We start from the raw sequence: 24,092 nt of genomic DNA on the forward strand, positions 1-24,092 counted from the left end.
TTCCCAGTGCTTCTCCTTAGTAGTCATCTCAATGTATCAAAGCCACTGAATTCCTTATGAACATTTCACATGTTTTCAGACCTCACAGTTTGTAGATTTGCTGTCACTATCAAAACTCCTCAAGCTAGGGGCACCTGGGTGGCTCAGTTGGTTGAGCATCTGACTCTTGATTTCGGCTCAGGCCATGAGTTTAGGGTCATGAGATCGAGCCCCGCGTCAGGCTCCCCACTCAGCACGGAGTCTGCATGTGTCTCTCTCCCTCTGCTCCTTCCCCCAATCCCAGCTTTCAGGTGCACACATTCTCTCTCTCAAATAAATAAATAAAATCTTTAAAAAATAAAAACAAGGGCGCCTGGGTGGCTCAGTTGGTTAAGCGACTGCCTTCGGCTCAGGTCATGATCCCAGGGTCCTGGGATCGAGTCCCACATCAGGCTCCCGGCTCAGCGGGGAGCCTGTTTCTCCCTCTGACCCTCTCCTCTCTCATGCTGTTTCTCTCTCGCTCGCTCTCTAATAAATAAATAAATAAAATCTTTAAAAATAAATAAATAAAAATAAAAACAAAAACAAAAAAACTCCTCAAGCTAGGCAAGAAGGATTTCTCTCTGATATAAAAACCAAGGATATTAAACAAGAGTAACTTTTAGTTGAAACCCACTGAACTAAGCACAACTACATTCTCTCACTCTAGTTCTCATCTCCTCTAAAATCTGAAATTGAATTCGTGGAGAGTTTTTAAAGCTTCCAGAGAATACAGTGCTTTCTCACATTTTCCTGGTTTTCTTTTCCAGGCAAAGTTGTTCAATCTCATTCTGAGAGGCATTCAATTTGGCAAATCTCTTCACAAATCCAAAAATAAATAAATAAATAAAAATGTTTCATGGTTTTTCCAAGCACATAGCATTTTTCTTCCAAGAATCTTCAAGTAGTAAGCAAACAAAAGCCATATTCTTAGGAATGATTATGAGAGGAAGTAGATGTTACCACTGAATTTCTTCTCCTGTTGAGAAAGTATGACATGAGAAGGTAAAGCAAAAAATGTCAAAGAAAAGGAAAGAACTTCAGAATCTGATCAAATCAAAATCTCTCAAGTATGTGCCATCAGTCTTTCAGAATCAATATCCTAATGGTCATCTGTCACCTGATGGGCTTTGGTTTTCAGAGTGTGGGAGTAGGAAATGTGAGGGAGAGGGAACTGTATGATGACTAAGGCCAGCTCATTTCGGTTGAGCTAATTAGGTGGTGGATCTTCAGCTCTTCTGACTGGATGGGGAAAGCCAGTGCTTCTCATGAAGCATGAGGAAGGGACATTACGCACCACAGTAGAAAAAGGAGGGGAGAGCATTCCACTTTGCGCTATGAGAAAATGCACTTGAAATGGCCAGACAGGAAACACCTACAAAAAAACAGTAGAAGACATGCCACTGTGGCTAAAGCCAGACTGAGGGCAACTAAAAAGTGGCCTTTCATTCTTGCCCCTAAAAATATAGATTGTTGTCTTCTGTATTCTAACAAAAAGGGTTTTTAAGAAATGTCACTTGACAGAGTTTGTGGCAATGAACCTTCATCCTTATAATTTGGGAGAGAATATTACCTTCCAGACTTCCTAAATCCATTTTATCTCTGTTTATATTAAAAATACAATTTAGTCATGAAAATTATCTCCAAATATTAGGGTCTGGGTTTCCTGTCATTTCAGGAAAAAAAAAAAAAAAAGGTAGACAAGTTAACAGGTGATCCTAGCATAGACAGCATGTGTTTGGGTATACAATTATTTCTACAACTACTATTTGATCTAAATATACGTTTTTAATTCAAAATGCATAATGTCAAGGTGAAAAAAGATCATTTTCTTCCATCTATTTTAAATCTTTCAGTGTTTCAAAATGTAGAAGTTAAAACTTTTCTTCAGATCCAAGCCAACACAAGAATTTTTGAAAAACACTTGGGACTCATTTTATTGGAACTCATTTTACTCTAAGGGAGGTTTGCACAGTCTATGATCACTAGAGGCTTAATGGCATTTAGAGCTGCTATTTTTGAATTGCCTGAGAATCTAAATTAAGTCTTGATCATAAGATTAAAGGTTATCATCACCTTAATAGTAAAATCAGGATTTTTAATGTTATAGTTCTATTGATACATCTTGGTTAACTGGAAAATAATTCACCCAGTTGTCTTTTGTATTATTGCAGCCATTCTTTTGATTTTCCCTATAGCAATAGAACGTATGATATCACAAGAGGAATGACCATTTTCTCTGCTTTGGTCAACTTTCTTTTTAGGAATCAAAACAATAAGTAAATGAATCTACTTTAATATACGTAAAAGTACCAAAAGTTTTCAAGTAAGCTTTATAAGGGATCCATAATTACTTCTCCCTATAACTTGAAAACAAGCAGAATATGCAAGAAAACCAAAAAATATATATACGGATTTAAAATCCCTGTGGCAACTGTTAATCAGCAAAAATCAGGTTACCTATGGCTAAATTCAAGTGATTATTATGGTCAACAATTCCGATATGAAATTGTTGCTATCTGCCACTACATAGCTTATGCACTTAGTTGTGGAGAAACAGCTAAACCACCTTTGCCAACTTTAGAGACTCAACTTGTGACTTAAGTTCAGTTGCACTGTATGGTATAGCCAGTACCTCTCTGATCAACAGTGGAAAATAAGAATGTTCTCTTGTAATAAATATTAGCAAAGGACACGTATATTTCTGCTCTTCAGATGACTGTTTCATTTTAATCTAATTTTAGTTCAAAGAGTCATTCATCTCTGGTTCTGCATCAGAGACAAATATTACTCTATTTGATTAACTGTGAGGACTGGGAAGAAGTCTTCCATATATCTTAATATTCAATTCTAATGCATTCATTAGGAAGAAACAATTCCATAACCTCAAGTAAATCGTCTCAAATTGGAATGGTCAAAACAAAAATGTTAATATCTAAATAGAATTTAGTGTGTTACATAAGCATGTGCAATCATCTAAATTAAAACTAATCACTCTGTATCAGAAGCAGTAATAAAAGCCAAGTTCTGCCTCATTGTTCTCCAGCGAAGCATAAATAATTCATGACTCAGGTAAGCTTCCCATCTCCCCTGCGTCTTCCACAAGATTTTACCAATTTTATTATTCAAACTGTGCCTCTTTAGAGCACTTTAACCAGGCTAGAACTGAAATACCAGACGTCATAGCTTCTGATGTTACTCTTTGTAGATCTGTTCTTAGGCCCTGATGCAAAGCAGAGTTTGACCAGGTCTTACTGGACAAAACAAGATCCCAGAGCTGAGCCTTGCCTCAGGGCTTCCCACTCTCCCTGAGATTCTGCCCCGATTCCTCTCCATATTCTCCAACACTTTCCGTGGATTCAAATCTTTTCTCATTCAGAAGTATCTTGTCCCACCTAGTCTTTCCAGAAAGCTGCTCTATAGTGGAAAATTTAAATTATCCTGTTTTATAAGCTGAAAATTCTTTTAATAGCACTTTCTACTTTACATTAAATGTGCCCATCAATAGTATCACCAGTTTCGTCTATCACATTTATGCATTCAGCAAACCTTTATTGAGCTCCTACTGTGGGTGATGTGCTAATGTCAGAAAAGACTCAAACTCTGCCTCCAAGGGGATAACAAATGTAGTGAACCAAATGTTAAAATACCAGTGGTAAGAGGTGCTATCAAGAACAGGAGATGTGAAGAAGGATTCCCAGAGAAAGACACTTTTACTCTTCTTTAAGGATGAGCAGGAGTATCCAGGTGATTGCAGAGGAGAGAGAATAAGGAAAAGAACTCTAGGAGGAGGGGATGAACATCTACAGAGGTGGACAGTTATGGACAAAAACCAGATTTTAGGGTAGAGGTTCCAAAGTCAGTATAGATGAGCAAAGCCAGCTCAGTGCAGAGCAGTAAGAACTGGGGGGCACAGAACTGACTGGAAAATGCCGGCCATTTCAAAGGCACGAGCCTATAGCAGCCATGTGGGGAGCAGGCCCACAGAGGTCTCAAAAGAAGCCAAGTATCTGGATTTTCATGTAATAAATTTTTCCATGGTTAGCAAGTTTTCTCTTTTTTTTAAATTACCACTCTGTAGGCAAAATCAAACGTATTATGTATTTTGTGGGAGGCTGAATAATGGCCCCTAAGATAGCTAGGCCTAATCCCTGGAACCTGTACATGTTACCTTACATGGCAAAAGGGACTTTGAGATATGGAGATTATCCTGGGTTCTTTGCATGGACCCTAAACGTAATCCCAAGTGTCCTTAGAACGGGGGGGATGGGGAGATTTGACTATAGGTGGGAAATGGGAGAGAAGATAATGGAAGCAAGAGGCTGGAGAGATGTGAGGAAGGGATCAGGAGCCAAGGAATGTAGGCAGTCTCAGAAGTTAGAAAAGGCAAGAAAATGGATTCTCCCCTAAAGCCTCCAGAAGGAACCAACCGGGTAACACCTTGATTTTAGCCCAGTGAAACTTCAAATTTGACTCTAGACCTAGAAAAGAATTAATCTGTTTTTTGTGGTTTTTTTAAAATCTGTTTAAGATTTTATTTTTTTTTTTTGTTATCCTCACAAAACACTTTTATTACCGATTGAGAAAATGGGAAAATATATAATACCCAAAAGATGCCATGAATTTAGTTATACTTTTAAATACTTTTTTATCATTCATAGCGGTTTACACATGCATATGGAAGATGATTTTTAAGTAATCTCTACACTGAATGTGGGGCTCAAATTTACCACCCTGGGATCAAGAGTCACTTGCTCCTCCAACTGAGCCAGCCAGGTGCCCCAATCTGTGTTGTTTTAAGCCACCAAATTTATGGTAATTTGTTATAGCAGCCGCAGGAAAATAATACATCTTCTGACCTGATTCAGCTCTTTGTCAATTGCATGTATGTTTATGTGCCCAGCTTGACATTAGACTACAGAGGTGAGCCTGGACCAGGCTCTTGGTATTCTATCTGCTACTCCATTTGGAAACATTTGTTTATATGTCATTCTACCCTATTCCTTAGAGACAGGGACTGCATCTCACTCTCTCTGTGTCTCCATTGCCCAGCAGAGCACTTCGCACATATTCTTTGCTTACTAAATAAATAAAAGGTAGAAAGGGAGGCTAGAGCCAAATCACCAAGGGCTTAATATTGCCATGCCAAGAAATTTGAATTTTATGTTAAGATGGGGAACAAATAAAATATTTTAAGCATAAAAGGGACATGATGGTTTTGCTTCTTAGAAGCTGACAATACCCTGGGTGCCTGGGTGGCCCAGTCAGTCTTCTCCCTCTCCCTCTGCCTGCTGCTCCCCCTGCTTGTGCACATGCTTGCCCCCCAGCCCCGTCAAATAAATAAATAAAATCTTAAAAAAAAAAAAAAAGAAACTGATAATACCTTAAGGACAATTTAGAAAAGCACAACTGAAAACAGGAGTTTGGTTGGAAAGCTGTTACAATAATATAGTAATCCTATAAACCAAGACTAAGTCAGTGCCAGTGGGGATATAAAGAAAATTGATCATACATTGGGGTTTAAATTGATGGTACTTGACTGGTTCAGGGGCACGTGGCTGGCTCAGTCGGTAGAGCATGTGACCGTTGATGTAGGGGTCATGAGTTCAAGCCCCACACTGGCCATAGAGCTTACTTAAAAAAAATTTTTTTTAAATAAAAAAAATAAAGACTGGTTCAATCGTAAGAGAGGGAAAAGGAGAAGTCTTAGTTGACTCTCAGGTTTGTGGTGGTGAAAGTAAGGTGGTTTGTGGTGGTGAAAATAAGGTGGAAAAGGAGAAGTATGGGAAAGATGAGATCGGTTTTGACAGGCTGAGATTATAGTGCCTATGCGAGATCATGACCTGAACTGAAATCAAGAGTTAGACACTGAACCGACTGAATCACTTAGATGCCCCTCACCAGTTCCTTTTTAAAATAAAAAGTCTCAAGTCTTATATCACAGAGAAATAAATGTTGTGAAAGTCATTTGTTTTACTTGCCCAACATCCCCTACCCAACATTATTTCCCACTGCTTATCTATCATGTACCTCTGCAATGTGTCACCTGCTTCCCTGTCTGATTCATAAATGCTCATATTCATCCCCACGTGTTCTCCATGTGTCTCCCTCATCTGCAATATTTCTCCCAAATTTTCCATTTAAGTTAGTTCATTCTTCATGGCCTAGCTGAAGTTCCATTGATCCTATGATGTCCTTCCTTAACTATCTCTGAATTAGTTTTCTATATATTATAGCTTTTAGAACCATGCTATCTTATAATATTCTCTGACAGTTCACATGTGCTAGACCTATCTTTTTTTTTTTTTAAGATTTTATTTATTTATTTGAGAGAGAGAGAATGAGAGACAGAGAACACGAGAGGGGAGAGGGAAGAGGGTCAGAGGGAGAAGCAGACCCCCTGCTGAGCAGGGAGCCCGATGCGGGACTCGGTCCCGGGACTCCAGGATCACGACCTGAGCCGAAGGCAGTCGCTTAACCAACTGAGCCACCCAGGCGCCCTAGACCTATCTTTTTAAATAAGGTTTCTGAGGACAGAAATGTTGCTTTATAACCCTAGACTCCTATAGTGGTTTGTAAAGTATTGAACACACAGTAGGTGTTTCAGAGGCAAATTAATATGGTAGAAAGTATATGAGTCAGACTTCATTTTCTAATTCAAGCTTTGCTCCTCAGACTGAATTCTTTTTATTTATGAACTGAGGAACCTGTATCCTGATCGCTCAGATCCCTTTCACCTGCTGCAGTCTGATTCTAACAAATACTAATTATTTTATTTGACCAGAAGTTGTGATAGTGTACATCAAGCACATCTTATTACTTTGATTCTAAGATTCTATCACATAGCATGCACCATATTTAAAAGGATAATGGGTAAATCTTCAATGTACACTTTAATTGTAAGAGTCAAGTTCATTGTAGGGTCTAAGATAGACATTTAATAAATATTTAGTAAATTCATTCATTTATTCAGCAAATATTTATTGAATATCTATTACATGTCAGGCATAATTCTGGGCTCTGTAGGACACAGTGGTTAATAAGCTAGACAAGGTCTTTGCTCTCTTGGAGCTTATAGTCTAGTGGAAACAAACAGTAAATAATCATATAATATAATGTCAGATGTGCTATATTACTTATGTCAATAAGTGCCATGAAGAAAAAGCATAGAAAAGGAATATAGAAACATGGGATTGGTTATAGATGAGGCAGTCACCCTAATTTTAACTTTTTTTTTTTAAAGATATTATTTATGTATTGAGAGAGAGAGAGAGCACAAGCAGGAGTAAGGGCAGAGGGAGAAAGAGAAGCAGACTCCCCACTGAGCAAGTAGCCTGACACGGGGCTCCATCCCAGGACTCCAGGATCACGACCTGAGCCAAAGGCAGACACTTAACAGACTGAGCCACCCAAATGCCCCAATTTTAATTTCATACAGGAAAGATATGGGCATTCTTGTAGACATGAACACAGATATGTATACAGATATATAGATATAGATACACAGGTAAATATAGATGTAAATGTTCTAAACATAGCACTATGTGCCATGTAATGAGCTAAAATGTGTCATGCTCACAAGTTTATTTAATCTTTCCAACAATCAATCCTTTGAGATATACTATCCCATTTTACAAATGAAAAAACTCATATTCAGAGAGTAATATGCCCAAAGCCACTTAGCTAGAAAGGTCAGTACTGGAAACCACATGGCATTTGCATAAGCATGCATATTATGTTAATGTTCTTGAGCAAAAATACTTTAAATTAGAATAGGAAGATAAACTGATTACCAGGAAAAGAAATGTATTTTCGTTTGAAATATGTCTTAAAAGATCAGAGGTCCTTTGTGCATTTAAGAATTGTGATGGAATATTATATCCACCATAAAAGCCAAAAGAATTGCTGAATATGAAGAGATCCCCAAGATATGTTGTTATACGAAAAAGCAAGGTGGATTTCTTTGTGTATATATGCATAGGATATCTCCAGAAGGTAAAAGAAATGTTGGTAACAGTGGTTGCCCTAGAGATGAGTAAGGAGGCTCATTTTTTACTGCATATATGTTTTTTATAACTCTTAAAATTTTTTCTATGTGAATGTATTGCTTACGTAAAAATAAATTTTTAATTTTTAAATGGGATAACTGATGTCAATAGGACACCCAAAATTGTTAATAGAATAATCTTGTACAAATAGATCCTTTTTTTAATAAACCATAAAAATTTTCCATGAGAGAGCTTTCATTAATGTGTGGCCACACTGAAAATTGATAAAGATGGTCTACCGTATGATTGTTGAACCACAATCCTCTATAAGCAAAGAGTAAATGAACAACTGGACAATACCCAGAAAGTAGAAAGTGACAACAAAAACTAAGTACTACAGTTATAAACAGTTATTTTCCACCAGACATCTAAAAAATAAGAGCTCAAAAGTTGCTTGTAAGTGTAACGGAATAAAAATTTGGATTATTTTTCAAACCTTTCCACTTATATGACATTTTCCCTTCAAATTTTCAAATCTCCACCAAGAACCTATGAAGGAACATGTTATTCACAAGAAAGGGGTGGGAAATAAATGAGAAAATATCAGAATTCTCTTTGAATAAAATTATAAGAACACCAAATGCCAGTATTATCCTGTTATTTAATGTATTTTAAATACAAAATACAGTTTATACTAATCCTTTGCCCTTTTAAATCAAGAAATATAAGTTTTTAGCTATAACAGGTATAGTAAAAAGTTTTACCTAATTCAAATTCATGCCTCTACATTGAAATAGGAGGGAGTACAGGATACAACCTCAGTATAACCTACTGGGAATTTAGACCTGTAATTATCCATCCTTGGGTATCATCACTTGCCATTCAATCTGACTGCAACTGAGAAAGCATTTACCTGGCAATAAAAAGCTTTTATGTGTTATATGTGTCTGCTTTGTGTAGTTAGATCTGTAATTAACTCTCCTTTATAATAAGCTTTGGGGAAGAATGTAGGAGTACAGGTGGTGAAATCATGGCAGGTTGATGCCCTGTGTTATCTTGTGGGCCAGTTATGGTGCCAGAAGAAGAATGGGGCTGGGTCAACACAAATTAGAACACAGCATTGCAGAAATCTTTAATTTCTGAGATTATTTAGAAATAAATATCCATGGTTTGACATACACTGACCCTGAATCTATAGAAATGTGGGCTCTTTGCTTTGGAACTTCACACACAGTTATGAGGCTGCCACTCAGTTCCTTCCTGACAGGGCAGGTGGATCATTGAGATAGCTGCCTACACTGAAAAAAACAGTGTACATATTTAGAGCAGAAATTTCAGCAGCATAAAACTAATTGGGCTGATATGAGGCTCTTTTGACCTTACCATCACTAGCATCCTGTTGTAATCAAACAACTGAGACACCTTTGAATCCTTTACTGGGTTCCATGAATTATTAAGTGGAGACTCTGATGGCTTGCCCAATTAATGATATACATTTTATTTCCAGGAAGGATTTTATTCATCTCTAATAAGTGTTTACCATGTTGTGAGATTAAAAAAAAAACACCACTTGGAATTTGGGTCAAGAAAACCCATAGGATTTATGTAACTCATTAACATGTAGTTAGAGTAAGAGGAAAATAACTTTCATCTGGAAGGTAAAAAAAATCAGTAGAGCAAATTTTCCATTATAGTGGTTTCAAAGTGGAGAAGAAACATAATGGAAAAGATTCCCTTTGACAAAACATAAAGATGGGAGACGGGGATAACAATTATAAAAAGATGCTCTTCTAAAAAATGATGCTCTTCCATAATTGGACATATTAATGGTCCATGATTAGAGAATGAATCAATCATATATCTGAACCATATGCTTAAGACAAGAAATCCTCTATCTGAAAAAAATGCCTGAAACCATCCTATATTTACAAGTGGACCTGATATCTCACTTCTGTGTAAGCAACTGGATCCTTTGAACCCAAGTTTCCTTTAAAGCCATATACATGAGTGATCAAGGAATTGCTTCTTTCCACCCACTCCAATGAAGCATGACAACATCCAGACTCCTTTATACAAAGAAGGCTTTGTATAAAGATAAGACAAGATAATGGGAAGAATATAAAAGAGATATTAATAATATTCTTTTCTTCTCTGCACTGAAGAAGGAACATACATTTGCTCAGAGTAGATAACAGCATACTTAGAGATAATAAGCATATATACACCCAAATAGAGATTGATAAGTAATAGTATTTGATCAGCTCCCCAATGGGAAAAACTATGTAGTTACAGGCAGTTAGAATGGGAAGTGATTCATGTGGTCCAGAGTTAAGAGTCAAGAAAACATCTGTCCGTGAGATGACTTAAGGAACATGGGAAGAGGGGAACCTGGCTGGCTCAGTTGGTAGAGCATGCGACTTTTGATCTTAGGGTCATGAGTTCCAGCCCCACGTTGGGTGTAAAGATTACTTTAAAAGGAAGGAAAGAAGGAAGGAAGGAAGGAAAGAAGGGATGGAGGAAGGGAGGAGGAAAGGAAAGGGGAAAAGAAGGAAGGAAAGGAAGAAGGGAAGGAAGGAAGGAAGGAGGGAAGGAAAGAAGAAAAGAAGAGAAAAGGAAAAGAAAAGAAAGGAAAGAAAGGTAAGGTTGCAAGGATAGGAAAACATGCCTTAACTCAAAGCAACAGTTTAAATATTACATATAAGCAAGGTATACCCAGGAAGCAATAATGAGGTCATGATTGTCTTGGACTGATAGAGAAGGGAAAGGGATAAATTTGGAAGAACAAATGATACAAAATATAGAATCTAGATATGTTCCTCTTGACATTAAATACTCCCATTGGAAGGACATACTCCCATTGCAAGTAAAAATAAATTATGTATAAGTATAGAGCTTAGCTATAGAAAAAGTCCCTGAAAATTTTAATTTGTTATTAAAGCATATTATTTAACCAAAGGCTACATCCTCATCTGGATATGAAGAGAAAATTGGAAGTCAGTAACTTCAGAAGCCTTTAAATATACAGGGGGAGGGGCACATAGGTGGCTCAGTTGGTTAAGCATCTGCCTTCGGCTCAGGTCATGATCTCAGGGTTCTGGGATCAAGCCCCATGTGGGGCTCCCTGTTCACTGGGGAGTCTGCTTCTCCCCCTCTCCCTCTGTCCCTCCCCCCACTCATTGTTGTGCACTCACTCTCAAAAAAATAATAATAAATAAATACAATTTTAAAAAAAATATCCAGGGGGAGAAAATCACAAACCAACACTCTAATGTGACTTAAATTCACCGTTACAAAATTGACTCTTATTCAGAGCCTGTTTACTTTTATTTTAGAAAGAATCTGGGGCACGTGGGTAGCTCAGTCCATTAAGCATCTGAATCTGGATCTCAGCTCAGGTCTTGATCTCAGGGCTGTGAGTTCAAGCCCTATGTTGGGCTCCACACTGGGCATGGGGAGAGGGAGGAACGGAGGGAGAGAGAGAGAAAGAGAGAGAAAGAAAGCAATCAATCAATCTAATTTCCCTCTCCACTGCAGATTAGAAGCAAGAACCTTGGCAGTCTGACAATGAAGGAGGCAGAAAAGTATTAAAAGCAGTCATAAATGAGAGATATGGGTAATTATTTACTCAAAACTGTTATCAATTACCTTGGTAAAAAAATCACTAAATTATTTTAATGCTTTATTTTCATTCTCTAATTTTTGTTCCTATATCAGAAGTTCACACTGAGCAATTCAAGCCAACAAATAATGGCCTAAAAATGAACCAAAAAGCCAAGCGTTCCATGATTTTCCCAATTTTAGATGTTACATCCTTTTACTTATTTCCCATTATAACATGTGGTTGTACTTACACTAGACATCTACAATATTTGCTTGAAGAGAGCTGAATGAAGGCTATTGTGCAACTACAATGTCTTCCTTGTAATGCTATAATCACATTTTTGCAAGGAAATAAAAATTTTTCAATAACAATATTTAAAGGCATACATAGTCTAAGAAAACACTTTTTCTAAAATTTACTAGGCATAGTTCTTGCCAACACAGTTCTCTTCTCATTGATTTCGTATCTTATAAACTGGTGTAAGTGAACATATAAAAATGGAAATTGCTTCAAGGCTGAATACAATCCTGATACAGCAGTCATACTTTGTTACATTTCTATATTAACCATTAACCCACAAGAAACTGAAAACATGCTAAAGTCTAGCCTAGGGTCTGTCTTTGTACCTTGAGCTGCCAGACTCATGTCCAAACTTGTCTAGAGAAAAAGATGAGGATGGTATCATCATGTACAAATCTGGAGTTCCTTTCTGGGACCACATGTTGTAATGCCTAAAAACACAGGGGAATGATAATCATAACCAATGTATTTTGAGTACTTACTATGCCCAGGCACTGTTCTAAACTTGTTCCTTAAATTAACCCATTTATTTTTTGTAAAAAGCCCTATTAGGCAGGACTATTATATCTAGTCTAAATATGAGGCAAACGTGGCTGAGAGATTAAGTAACTTGACCATGATCACAAAGCTGGAAAACAGAGCCTAAATTCAAAAGCACGTCCATCACAGGGAAATTCTTTGGTACCTCAATTGAAATTTCCCCTTCTACTGATTACTGTATCTTTCAACCAAATACTAAGATTTGTTTTATGATTACAGAGTTGACAAGATGATATACCACCAGCATTTCCCTAATTATTATTCTCTGCCACTCTAGTTTTACAAATAGGATAAGGGATAGAAAAGCAGAATTCTAAAACACAGCACCAGCAACCTGAAGCACACTTTCTGCTCTTCAGGAAAATGTCAACTGTTTACAACCTTGAGAAGGCAAATATAGCCACATCACTGTTCTTGAGATGTGGTTTCTAGTCATCCTCATTATGTTATTCAGGATTCTTTTGGTTGCAAAAGGCAGAAACCAACTCAACTAACAAGCTAATGTAACTTAAGCTAATGTAATATTAAGGTTTTACTACCGGCTTCCGGTGAAGCTAGTAGGTACTCAAGCAATGTAGTTTGTATATTCTCCATCTCCCAGCTTGGTTTACCCCATGTTGCTTTCATTCTCAGGCTGAGCTCAAGTGGTGGCAAAATGACCATCAGAAGGTGTAGGCTTAGCAACCCCAGCAAACAGAAGACTTTCTCTTTCCCACTGGTTCCAGCAGAAAGTCCTAAACTGATATTTACAGCTGTGACTGGACTGCCTGGATCACAGTCTCTATGAACTACCTCTGAACTAGTCTCTATGGCCAGGGCATATTATTGCTCTCAACTTTCATGTACCAACTACTGGCTCCAGAGGAAGGTTCAACTCCAGCTGAACCATAGGCCTCAACTGAGTCAATGAAAGAGAGTGGTTCCCTAAAGGAGGATATTTTTACCTCAATATAGGGGAATCGATGCTGAGTATGGATAAATCACAGATGTCCATTATATCTACCCTGGCATGCCAGAAGAAAATTGCCATCTTGTCACACCACTTTAAGGAGATTTTAAGTTCTCCATCAAAATGACCTCCCTATAATGAATTAATCTGTAGTGAGTCAAAGCAAGAGTGAGCTGAAAAACATTAACAAGGTTTCACAGAATCATATCAATGCTGATGTGTAGACAAAGCAGCAGCAAAATTAGCCAACTATGGCAATCACAGATGATGAGGCTATTTGGGCAAAGGCAAATTTTAGCAGAGAGGGTAGAGAGATACTGCTTCTAAAGTACTTTGCCACACCACAGTCAAGAGATCAAATTCACATGGATGATGTTTATTGTGAAAGTAACTGCAAGTAATGCATGCATCAGACTTTGTAGTTTTGCAAACAGGCAGAGAACAATGCTGTCAGCATTAACATCTTTAAATGCCAAGAACACTATTTGGAAATAAAATATTCTTCAATATTCTCCTGCACACAAAAGTTATTCTAATTTAATCCAATTTGTCATGCTGCATAGGTTTCCATTCATTGCAGTCACCCAATTTAGGTAGTTCTCTTCTTATAAATATATTGTGTTAAGAAGTTTCATTTGTGAAGAAGAAGAAGGAAAAGGAGGAGGAGGAGAAGGAGAAGAAGAAGGAAGAGGAAGAGGGGGAGGAAGAGAAGGAGGAGGGAAAGCAGGTGGGGCAGGAGGAGGGGAGGGGGGAGGAAAAGAAGAAGAAAAAGAAGAAGTTGTTTCATTTGTTAAGTCAGTGCTTTTAAAGTTTGAGTCCATTTTCTCATTGAAAATGTATCACAGATAGTGACTGGGTTCCGAGGCTAGTCCATTAGTATCAATCAAGTAATCTGAATGTGCTTGATTAATGTGCCTAGCACATTGTAAACACTTTATAAATTATAGATATTACTGGGGCTCCTGGGTGGCTCACTTGTTAAGCATCTGCCTTCGGCTCAGGTCATGGTCCCAGGGTCCTGGGATCAAGCCCCACATCGGGCTCCTTGCTCAGTGGGAAGCCTGCTTCTCCCTCTCTCACTCCCCCTGCTTGTGTTCCCTCTCTTGCTGTCTCTCTCTCTCTAATAAATAAATAAAATCTTAAAAAAAATTACAGATATTACTATTAGTTATAATATGGTAAGGATGAACAAAATAATCAAAATTATTTTTTAAAATACTAAGAGCTAAACTAATGAGCATTTACAGAAATGACAGACAGGAACACTCAGTGAGTTATAATGAAAGAACAAGCTATTTGTTTTAATTCCTAATTCCACTTCATATAAGAAGGTATTTAATAGTTTTCAGCTTAACGATTGTTTATTATTGCTAAAAAAAAGAATGTAGAGAATTATCTTAATATATTTCAGAACAGAATACTATTTAAGTTATATTATAATTAAATTTTGGGATTCTATGTAGTTGCAAAACTGAATCAAATATTCTGAGTACACTAGATCCATACAGCTGGGAATATTTAATGAATTGCTTTTTATTTACCAAGAACTTCTCATAATTTCTCCTTCCACATGCTTACATCCAATCGAATTCCATTTATAAACTGAGAACACGGTATATTGCTATTACCAAAAAAAGAACTGTAATGGGGACATAGCCATAATTGAATTTACATCTTAATTATTTACACTCTTCTCTTTGCAGCCTGAATATTCTATGCCTCAGAGCTGTTTTGCAGACAAAATAACATCCAGGATTAGTAATGCAGATACTCTTTTGACATAAGTGACAAGTTCTTTTTGGTAACTTGCATAACTTCTCAGTAAAATTTACTTCATCTAAGAACTAATTCCACAGATCTATTATAGAATAATCTGATGCTAATTTTGATGTTTTTGAAATTACTTAAATGCTAAAGATACCTAATTGCTATCATTTATCTGACCATTTTTGCTTTAGTGACAATTCGGGAAAGAAATCAAATGTCTTTGATAAATAAATAAACAGAGATAATCATGGGTGTCTAAAAAAATTCAATGAATTAGTGTCAGTAAGCCTGCCTCATTAGGGTTTAGACTGCTACTTTCCAAGTACCTGGCATACTGCCACATACAAAAAGAGATGAAATAGACACAGCAGGGGTGCCTGGGTGGCTTAGTCAGTTAAGCGTCTGCCTTCGTCTTGGGTCATGATCCCAGGGTCCTGGAATCGAGCCCTGTATTGGGCTCCCTGCTCAGTGGGGAGTCTGCTTCTCCCTTTCCCTCTGTCATTCCTCCCACCCCAGCTCATGCTCTCTCTCTCACTCTATCTCAAATAAATAAATAAAACCTTCAAAAAAAAAATAGAAACATCAGATTGACTGAACTTTGATTCACTTTTTCATTCATTCAACAACTAGTTATTGAGCACCTATTATGTGTCAGGCATATTTCTAGGTTCTAAGAGGAGACGGGAGTAAACAAGACAAAGTCCCAATCCTCCATGGAACTTAACTGTGCTCGAGAAAGGCAAACAATAAATTATTAGGTAGTATTATTCTTCCAATGAAGAAAAAAAAAGCAGGGCAAGGTTAAGGTTGGGGGGAGAAGGACAGTGATCAGGAAGTCCTGTCTGAAGAAGTGACACTTGAGACTTAAATAAGAAAGCAAACTACGCAAAAATTAGAGACAAGCGGGAATTGCAAAGGCCCTGAGGTGGAACAGTCTCACTGTGTTAAACAGCAGCAAGACACTGGTGGCTAGAACAAAGTGAACAGGCAAGAAGGAGAATGATAAAAGATGAGGTCAGAAGCAGGGAGGGCCAGAGGTCACAGAAATAGGGAGGGCCAGACCCTATAGAGTGTGCAGTTCACCGTAAGGAGTTTGGCTTATTTTAATTGCAATGAAAAGCCATAGGATGGTTGGGTATAAGAGAACGACATGATAGGAAGTTTGGAAAAGAGGCTCTAAGGAGGCAAGGAGACCATTTCAGTCTGGGCAGGGTCTGATACTATTACACTATTATAAAATTGACTCTCTACTGCCTAATTTCTAAGATGAAAAATAAAATTTGTTTCTATGCAAGTGGCATGTTGGGAACAGAAAAATCAGCTATTTAGCTGGAGTGGAACAGATGTAGCTAGAATAAAATACCTGAAATTGCTTACCTGAAGGCTTACCTCAAGTACCAATTTACAGAGGTTCTTTGTGAATGGTAAATTAGAGAAGAATGTAAAAGGTCAGAATATTTTGAAATACATACACCACCTTGTCTCTCTTCCCCTCTCCCTATCGACAGCCTGGCTCCTGGGTGCTGTTATAAATAGAAAAGCATGATAGGTACTACGAGGCAATAAACACCTTCTTCTAAAGTAAAATGCTGCCATCTTGAGGTTTCCAGAGAACAAAAATAATGCAAAAAACAAAACAAAAAATCCTGTTTCTGTTTGTCATTTCTATATACAAGGTATTTGATTTGGGGAAAAAATTATAAAGGCCATTAATTTAAAAGAATCAAGAAGTAATCTAACCAGTCACACTCTCTTGCTTTGCTAGATCCAACCTGTGTGCTATTAAATAAAAACTGTTTACAGTTGATTTTGAAAACTTTTTTAGTGGGCCTTAAGTTCATTATAGGAATGTTTGTTTTGGATTTTTTTCCTCCTTTGTAGCAACAAACACTAGGCCTAGTACCATTTCGAATGATAAATCTTCTGCATCCCTTTCATGATGCTGGACCTATTCAGGTTTTTTTATTTATTCAATTTTGGTAATTTAGATTCTTCTAGGAAAACAGCAATATCTCAGATTTCTAAATTGTCAGAGTTATAGATAATATTCTTCCATAAAAGTTTTAGTCTCAAAAAAATGTTTTTAAAGGTTTAGTCTCCATCTACCTATTGATATATATTTATTCTTTTTCTTTTCTTACTTTCTCCTTTTATTGTAGGATTTTGAGCAGAAGAATGATAAACCTGGACTCTGTCCCAGAAAGACAACAATCATGATAATGTACAGAATGGACTGAAAAGGAGAAGACATGGGAACACCATTTAGGAGACAACTATGCCATCTCAAATTACTGATGACCAGAGTCTGAGCCAGGAAAAAACAGACTTAATGGATCCTGCAAAATAAATCAGTAGGAACTGATGACTACTGATATGTGTGTTTATAAGAGAAAGGAAAAGGTTAACATGATCTGCAGTTTTTAGCCTAGGATGATGGGAATGTCCTTAACCAAAGTGGGGAGAATAATGATTTCCTCTGAGGACAGTTGAGTTTCAGGAGACAGAAGGATAGCCTTGTGAAAATGTCCAATCAGTTTGGAGCTATAAATATAAATCAAAGCTAGGGCTATAGCTGAAGCTGTGAGAATATACGAGATCAGCTGGAAAAAATACACAGAGAGAAAAAAGTGAGTGTATTAAAATGTCAATAATTGAGAATTTTTTCTAACGACTTACACTTTAGGGCACCTGAATAAAATCACAGAGCACATAGAGAAGCCAAAAAAGTACAGAATTTTAAGGAAGAGGTTTAGAAACAGCATAGCACAAAACATGTAACATACTAAAATGATGATGTGACTACACAAAAAGAGAAACTTTGATGTGGAACAAAGTACTATGAATAAACTAACATAAAAATTGGAAAACTATTTCCAGTACCCCTGACTGTCATAGGACTATTTCCCTAATACATGAGCACTTAAAAATCAGTAAGGAGGCCATAAAAGAAAAACTGATAAGCTAAAGTTTATCAAAACTTAAAACATTTGCTCTGTGAAAGGCTCTGTTAAGAAGGTGAAAAGACAAGCTGCACCCTGGAGAAAAATAGCTGCAAACCACCAGGGAATTTCATCTGGAGTATATAAAGAATTCTCAAATCTCAATAGCAGAAACGAACAAACAAATAACCTAGTAAGAAAATGGGTGAAAGGGACCCTTGAGTGGCTCAGTTGGTTAAGCGTCTGCCTTCAGCTCAGGTCATGATCCCAGGGTACTGGGATCGTGTCCTGCATGGGACTCCTTGCTCAGCATGGAGCTGCTTCTCCCTCTGTCTGCTGCTCCCCCTACTTGTGCTCTCTCTCTCTCTGACAAATAAATAAAACCTTTAAAAATAAAAAAAGAAAGAAAGAAAAAGAAAATGGTGAAAGACATGGGTAAAGAGACATTTTACCAAAGATGAGTTATGAATGGTAACTAAGCCCACATAAAGATGTTCAGCATTATTAACTGTTAGGGAAATGCAAATTAAAACCACAATGAGGTATCATTACACACCTATCAGGATGTCTAAAATAAAAAATAGTGATAATTATCAAATACTGGCAAATATGCAGAGAAACTATATCATTCATACATTACTGGGGGGATGTAAGATGGCACAGCCACTCTGGAAAATAATTGAAAGTGTCTTATAAAACTAAACATTCATCTGCCATACTACTGCCCAGTAGTCACACACTTAGACAATTATCCCAGAGAAATGAACACTTACATTCATACAAAAACCTGTGCATAAATGTTCATATCAGCTTTATTCACAACTGTCAAAATTGGAAGCAACCCAAATGTCCTTCAATGGGTGAATGGTTAAACAAACTCTGGTATATCCATAGAGTGGAATACTACTCAGGAGTAAAAAGGAATAAACTATTGATGCAAACAACTTGGATGGATCTCAGGGTCATTAGTAGAAAATTCCAATCTCAAATGGTTACATACTATATGCTTACATTTGTGTACCATTCTTAAAATGACAAAACTAAAGAGATGGAGAACAGATCAGTGGTTGCTAGGGGACAAGGACAGGTGTGAGTGCAACTATAAATGCATAGTACAAAGAAGTTCCTTTTTGAGGATAAGAGTTCTGTATCTTGATTATGGTGGTGGTTACACAAATCTATATGCGAGATAAAACTGCATAAACTTTAAATACACAGAGGAATAAAAATTGAATAAAGTCTGTAATCAAGTTAACAATTTTGTGCCAATATCAATTTCCTGGTTTTGATATTGTACTATAGCTATATAAAATGTCATGACTGGGAAAAACTGGGTAAGGGGTTCACAGAGCTCTGCATGCTATTTTAGCAATTTCCAGTGGAGTCTATAATTGTTTTAAAACAAAAAGTTTTTTTTTTAAGTTATGAGGAAATATGTTATTGCCTAGACTGAGGGATTGAAAATATGGAAAAATTGCTTTTAATTTTATTTAGGTAGTATATGCGGCTGTTTTTGCAACATTTAATTTCATTATTTAATGTGTGAAAATAAGGGAAAAATCACTACGAAAATAACACATCAATAGGAAAATAAGCAAAGAACTGTAACAGGCCTTTCAGCAAGAGACATACAAAATGGTCAATAAACATGTGAAAAATGATCACGCTCATTCCTTAATAAAGAAATACCGGTTAAGGGACACCTGGGTGGCTCAGTCAGTTAAGCGTCTGCCTTCAGTTCAGGTCATGATCCGCCCTGCATTGGGCTCCCTGCTCAGTGGGGAGCCTGCTTCTCCCTCTCCCTCTGCCTGCTGCTCTCCTGCTTGTGCTCTCTCTGTGTCAAATAAATAAATAAAATCTTAAAAAAAAATACTAGTTAAAATCAGATATCATTTTTGCCTAACATATTAGCAAAAATTTAAAAGGTTTCTAATATTTAGAATTTGTGTGACCCTGGGGAAATAGGGACTTATATGTCCTTGGTATATTTTTGGAAGGCAATCTAGAAATATTTATTAAATTTGTGAGTGGTCATTTTATGTAATGCTACTATCCTTCTCAAGAATTTATCTAACAAAAACAGCTAGTGTTCAAAGATCTATGTACACAGATGATCTCTGCAACACTGTTTATCACAGATAATTATTACAAACATTATAAATTTCCAACAATAAGGGACTATTTAAAAGTTAAGATATGGCCATACAATGAAATATAACAGGGCATTCAACTAATGCTACTTACTTACTAATTACCTATTATTTGTTCTAATTGCTTTATAGATACTAACTCAGATAACTATCACAGCATCCCTATACGGTAGATACCATCATTATCTCCATTTTTCAGGTGAAAAAAAATGAGCCATAGACAGCTGAAATAACTCACTCAAGATACTCAGCTAGATGCAGGTAGTCCTTCCTTTACATAGTAATGTGGACCATAAAATGACCATGCATGCTGAATATGGTAAAGTGAGCTTGATAATCAATGAGAAAATAATGATTTAAAGTTTTTTATCAAAAGATTACAAATAGTTATACTGCACAGAGAAATGAAAAGAAAATAATACAAATGATAGGGTGCCTGGGTGGCTCAGTTGGTTAAGCCACTGCCTTCGGCTCAAGTCATGATCCTGGAGTCCCAGGATCGAGCCCCACATCGGGCTCCCGGCTCAGCGGGGAGCCTGCTTCTCCCTCTGACCCTCTCCCCTCTCATGCTCTCTCTCTCTCTCAAATAAATAAATAAAATCTTTTAAAAAAATAATACAAATGATAGTACACTCCAATTTAAATATTAGAAATTAAAAGTGTTTTCTTTCTTTGTAAAAATACTCATCAGGAATAGTCTGAACATTCGTTCAAATTGTATCTCATATAACTTATGTTAGGGAGCATTTTTCTATGCCTTGGCAAATTGCAATGTCATTTTCCTAATTTCCTTTTTTTTCGGAGGGGGTGGGGCAGAAGGAGAGGGAGAGGGAGCATCTTAAGCAGCCTCCATGCCCGACACCAAGCTCAATCTCACAACTCTGAGATCATGACCTGAGCTGAAATCAGGGGTTGAATGCTTAACCAACTGAGCCACCCAGGCACCCAAACTGTAATGTCATGTTTAAGTTTGGATCACTTTCTAATATTTTATCCTTTATGCTTTCAATGTTGTGAAATATCTCCCATGGTGTCTATGATGTGAAGTTTTTGCAGGTGTCACTTCGATATCTTCCTCCTTTCCATCACAAGCACTTTCCTCATTTAGGTCAATGCACCCTCACTAAGTCCCTTGGCTGCATATATAGGTTCTCTCACATGGGAGCAATGTCAACGTTCCCCGGTCAGTCATTTCTTCTAGAAATTCTACTTGAATTTCACTTTCAGCACTATCACTTTTTGTTTCTTTGCTGCTCTTTCATCTTTGTTAGCCAATTCTCTCTTTTTTATTATCCACTTTTCTAAAATGTCACAGGGGTTTATTAATGGGAAACACGGAAGCAACATAATTATGTGCTTTATTGTGTGTGGGTGAACTGAATAACAGATGTACAATGACCATTCGCCAACAGATTTTGAAAGAAGTGATGTGATTGGTCACTGGTCTGAAAAGCTAGCAGCAACATTTCTTCTTTGAGCAATTAGTTACACGGTAACTGAAATCTGAATTGTGCTCAGGTTTTTGTTTTTTTTTTTTAAGATTTTATTTATTTATTTGAGAGACAGAGTGAGCGAGAGAGACAGCACACAAGCAGGGGCAGAGGGAGTAGAGAAGGGAGAAGCAGGCTCCCCTGCTGAGCAGGGAACATGACATGGGGCTCTATCCCAGGACCTGGGATCATGACCTGAGCCAAAGGCAGACGCTTAACCGACTGAGCCACCCAGGCGCCCCCTGAATTGTGTTGTTGAGAGTCTGGTACTGTTTAACTAAACCACAGCAACTGAAATTCATGCAAAACAAAACTACACAAAGAAAGGACTGACTGTTGTAGCTTAGCCAGACTTTGAACCCAGGCAGTCTGACACCAGAACACTGTCTCTTAATCATATGGCAATAATACCTCTTAGAAAAGAAAGGGCAGATATATTAAAATTATAAATATGTCATTAACAATAGAAAAAAATTAATGGCCAACATATAATATGATCTGATATTTGAAAATATAAGTTATTGCAAAAACAGTCATTTATGTGTGTATTAATGTATGAAAAATCTGTAGGAATATCCACAAACTGTTGACAGCAGTAATTATCACAGGGCTCGGGTGCAGATTCTGAGAACTTTATATTATATGTTCTCTCTCCATACAGCCAGCATGAAATATTAAGTCAATGAAAGGGAGGACAAGAAGATAAAGGACAAAGGAGGAGGAAGTGATGGAGGACGAGACTGTTGTCAATGTGGGGGGCTGTACAATGCAAATAAGACAAGGCTTGTGACACTGAGAAATTGCCCTCATAAATCCTCTCGTCTCTTCTCTTTCAGTCCCTCTCCTTTCTAATATGCTCAGATATCCCTCATCTTGGTTAAAAATTTAAAAGTTCCTTCACCCTGTGGATTCCTCTACTTCCCATTCTTGGGATATTTTTTTTTCTTTTCTTAACGGCCAAAATCTCAAATGAACACTTTTTCTTCTCTATTTCCTCTCTACCCAATCCTTCCCGTCATATCATACCCCATTCCCAGAACAATATCTATGCTGATACTGTTCTCTCCAAGGTCAGCATGGGTAGCAAAACACCCTCCTTCCCACTGCCACCCCTTCAAACCTGGTGCAGACATGGCGTCAACCTTCGGGATCACGGAGCTAAGTCTGCTGTGTTCTGCGAGCTGTTATGGTGAGACGGCCACCGCGAATAAAGGCCGCCAATCACTCAGGAACAAGCAGGTCCCCCATCCCTAGACCGGAAACCGGAACTCGGAAGGGGACATAGAGGCGGCGGGCGGGAGTGCAAGCGGAGGAATCCTGACTGCGCTCAGGCCCTCAGCGTTGCTGCAGGACCCGGATGTTGGAAATGGCTGGAGCGTGGCCGGAACGAGATGACGAGCTGCGAGTTAAAAAAAAAAGGGGGGGTGGGGGAACCTTCCCCGCTCTGGTGTCCTCCAGCATGATCATTGCAGGACAGGATGTGATTTTATAAAGAAAACAACAGTCTTTCCTTATAAAATGATGCCTTTATTACCAAATTCAGAGTACTGTTATCCCCTTTTCCGATACGTATGTATAACACGAGTTAATCAAAATTGGCGGGGGGCGGGGGGAGGGAATGTCCCCAGATCTTACACAGGTGAGAATATAACTCATCTTCCCCTCTGATGGAAGGAATAAAGGAAAAGCCTAGTATACGGAAACCCCTTTCTTCTGGCTTCACGTGTTTTTCTCCCTCATCCAGAGCAGCCCAGAGTGGCGGCCTGAAGCTCCAGTCCATGGGGCTGTGACCAGCAGAAAATGGGAGAGGAAGCCCTAGTAGCTGCAGCCACTGGGTCTCCCCTCTTCCACCCCGGCCTTTTGTGCTTTGAAAAAGGGTGGGAATGAGACCCCGCTGGATGTGCAGCAGGGAAAAGGATGGATCCAGAGGAGGGGTTTAGATTGCATCAAAGGCCATCTACCACAGCGCTAGGGACTTCAGGCAGTGATCCTGGGGAGGCCAAGTCCCCGAAGACTACCCCCAAGCTCCTGTCGTGCCTGACCCCAAAGTAGTAAAGCCCACACTGCTCCGCAGACCCCCTTCCTTCTCAGTGGACATAGTCCAAATTCCAGAACCAAGAATGGTGCTACAACCAGATATATTTGGGCCCTGTGGGGATGGGGGGCTGCTCTGGAAGAGAAAGAAGTATCCCTAAGAGCCCTGGGATTGTGGTGACAGAAAAAAGAGCTTCATGGGAAAGGAATTTTCCCTCTATCTCTTCACATACCTGCCTCCTTCTTTTCAGCCTCAGCTTATAGGTCACCTCCTCACTGAGGCCCTCCAAGATGGCCCAGACAAGGCCCACTCCCT

The 24,092-nt window shown here is 38.1% G+C and overlaps 1 long non-coding RNA gene across 1 annotated transcript; it reads right to left on the reverse strand.

Annotated features, from left to right (window-relative positions):
• Positions 1-11,323: 11,323 nt before the first annotated feature.
• Positions 11,324-23,074, reverse strand: LOC115937828 (uncharacterized). Its single transcript, XR_004073053.2, has 3 exons — positions 22,863-23,074; positions 12,234-12,338; positions 11,324-11,448 (listed from the first exon to the last, which is right to left on the reverse strand). It is a non-coding gene; the product is annotated as an uncharacterized LOC115937828 (long non-coding RNA).
• Positions 23,075-24,092: the final 1,018 nt, after the last annotated feature.

Source organism: Leptonychotes weddellii, chromosome 7 (assembly GCF_054177405.1).
Source record: "Leptonychotes weddellii isolate Sample4059 chromosome 7, ASM5417740v2, whole genome shotgun sequence".
NCBI classification, from domain to species: Eukaryota; Metazoa; Chordata; class Mammalia; order Carnivora; family Phocidae; genus Leptonychotes; species Leptonychotes weddellii.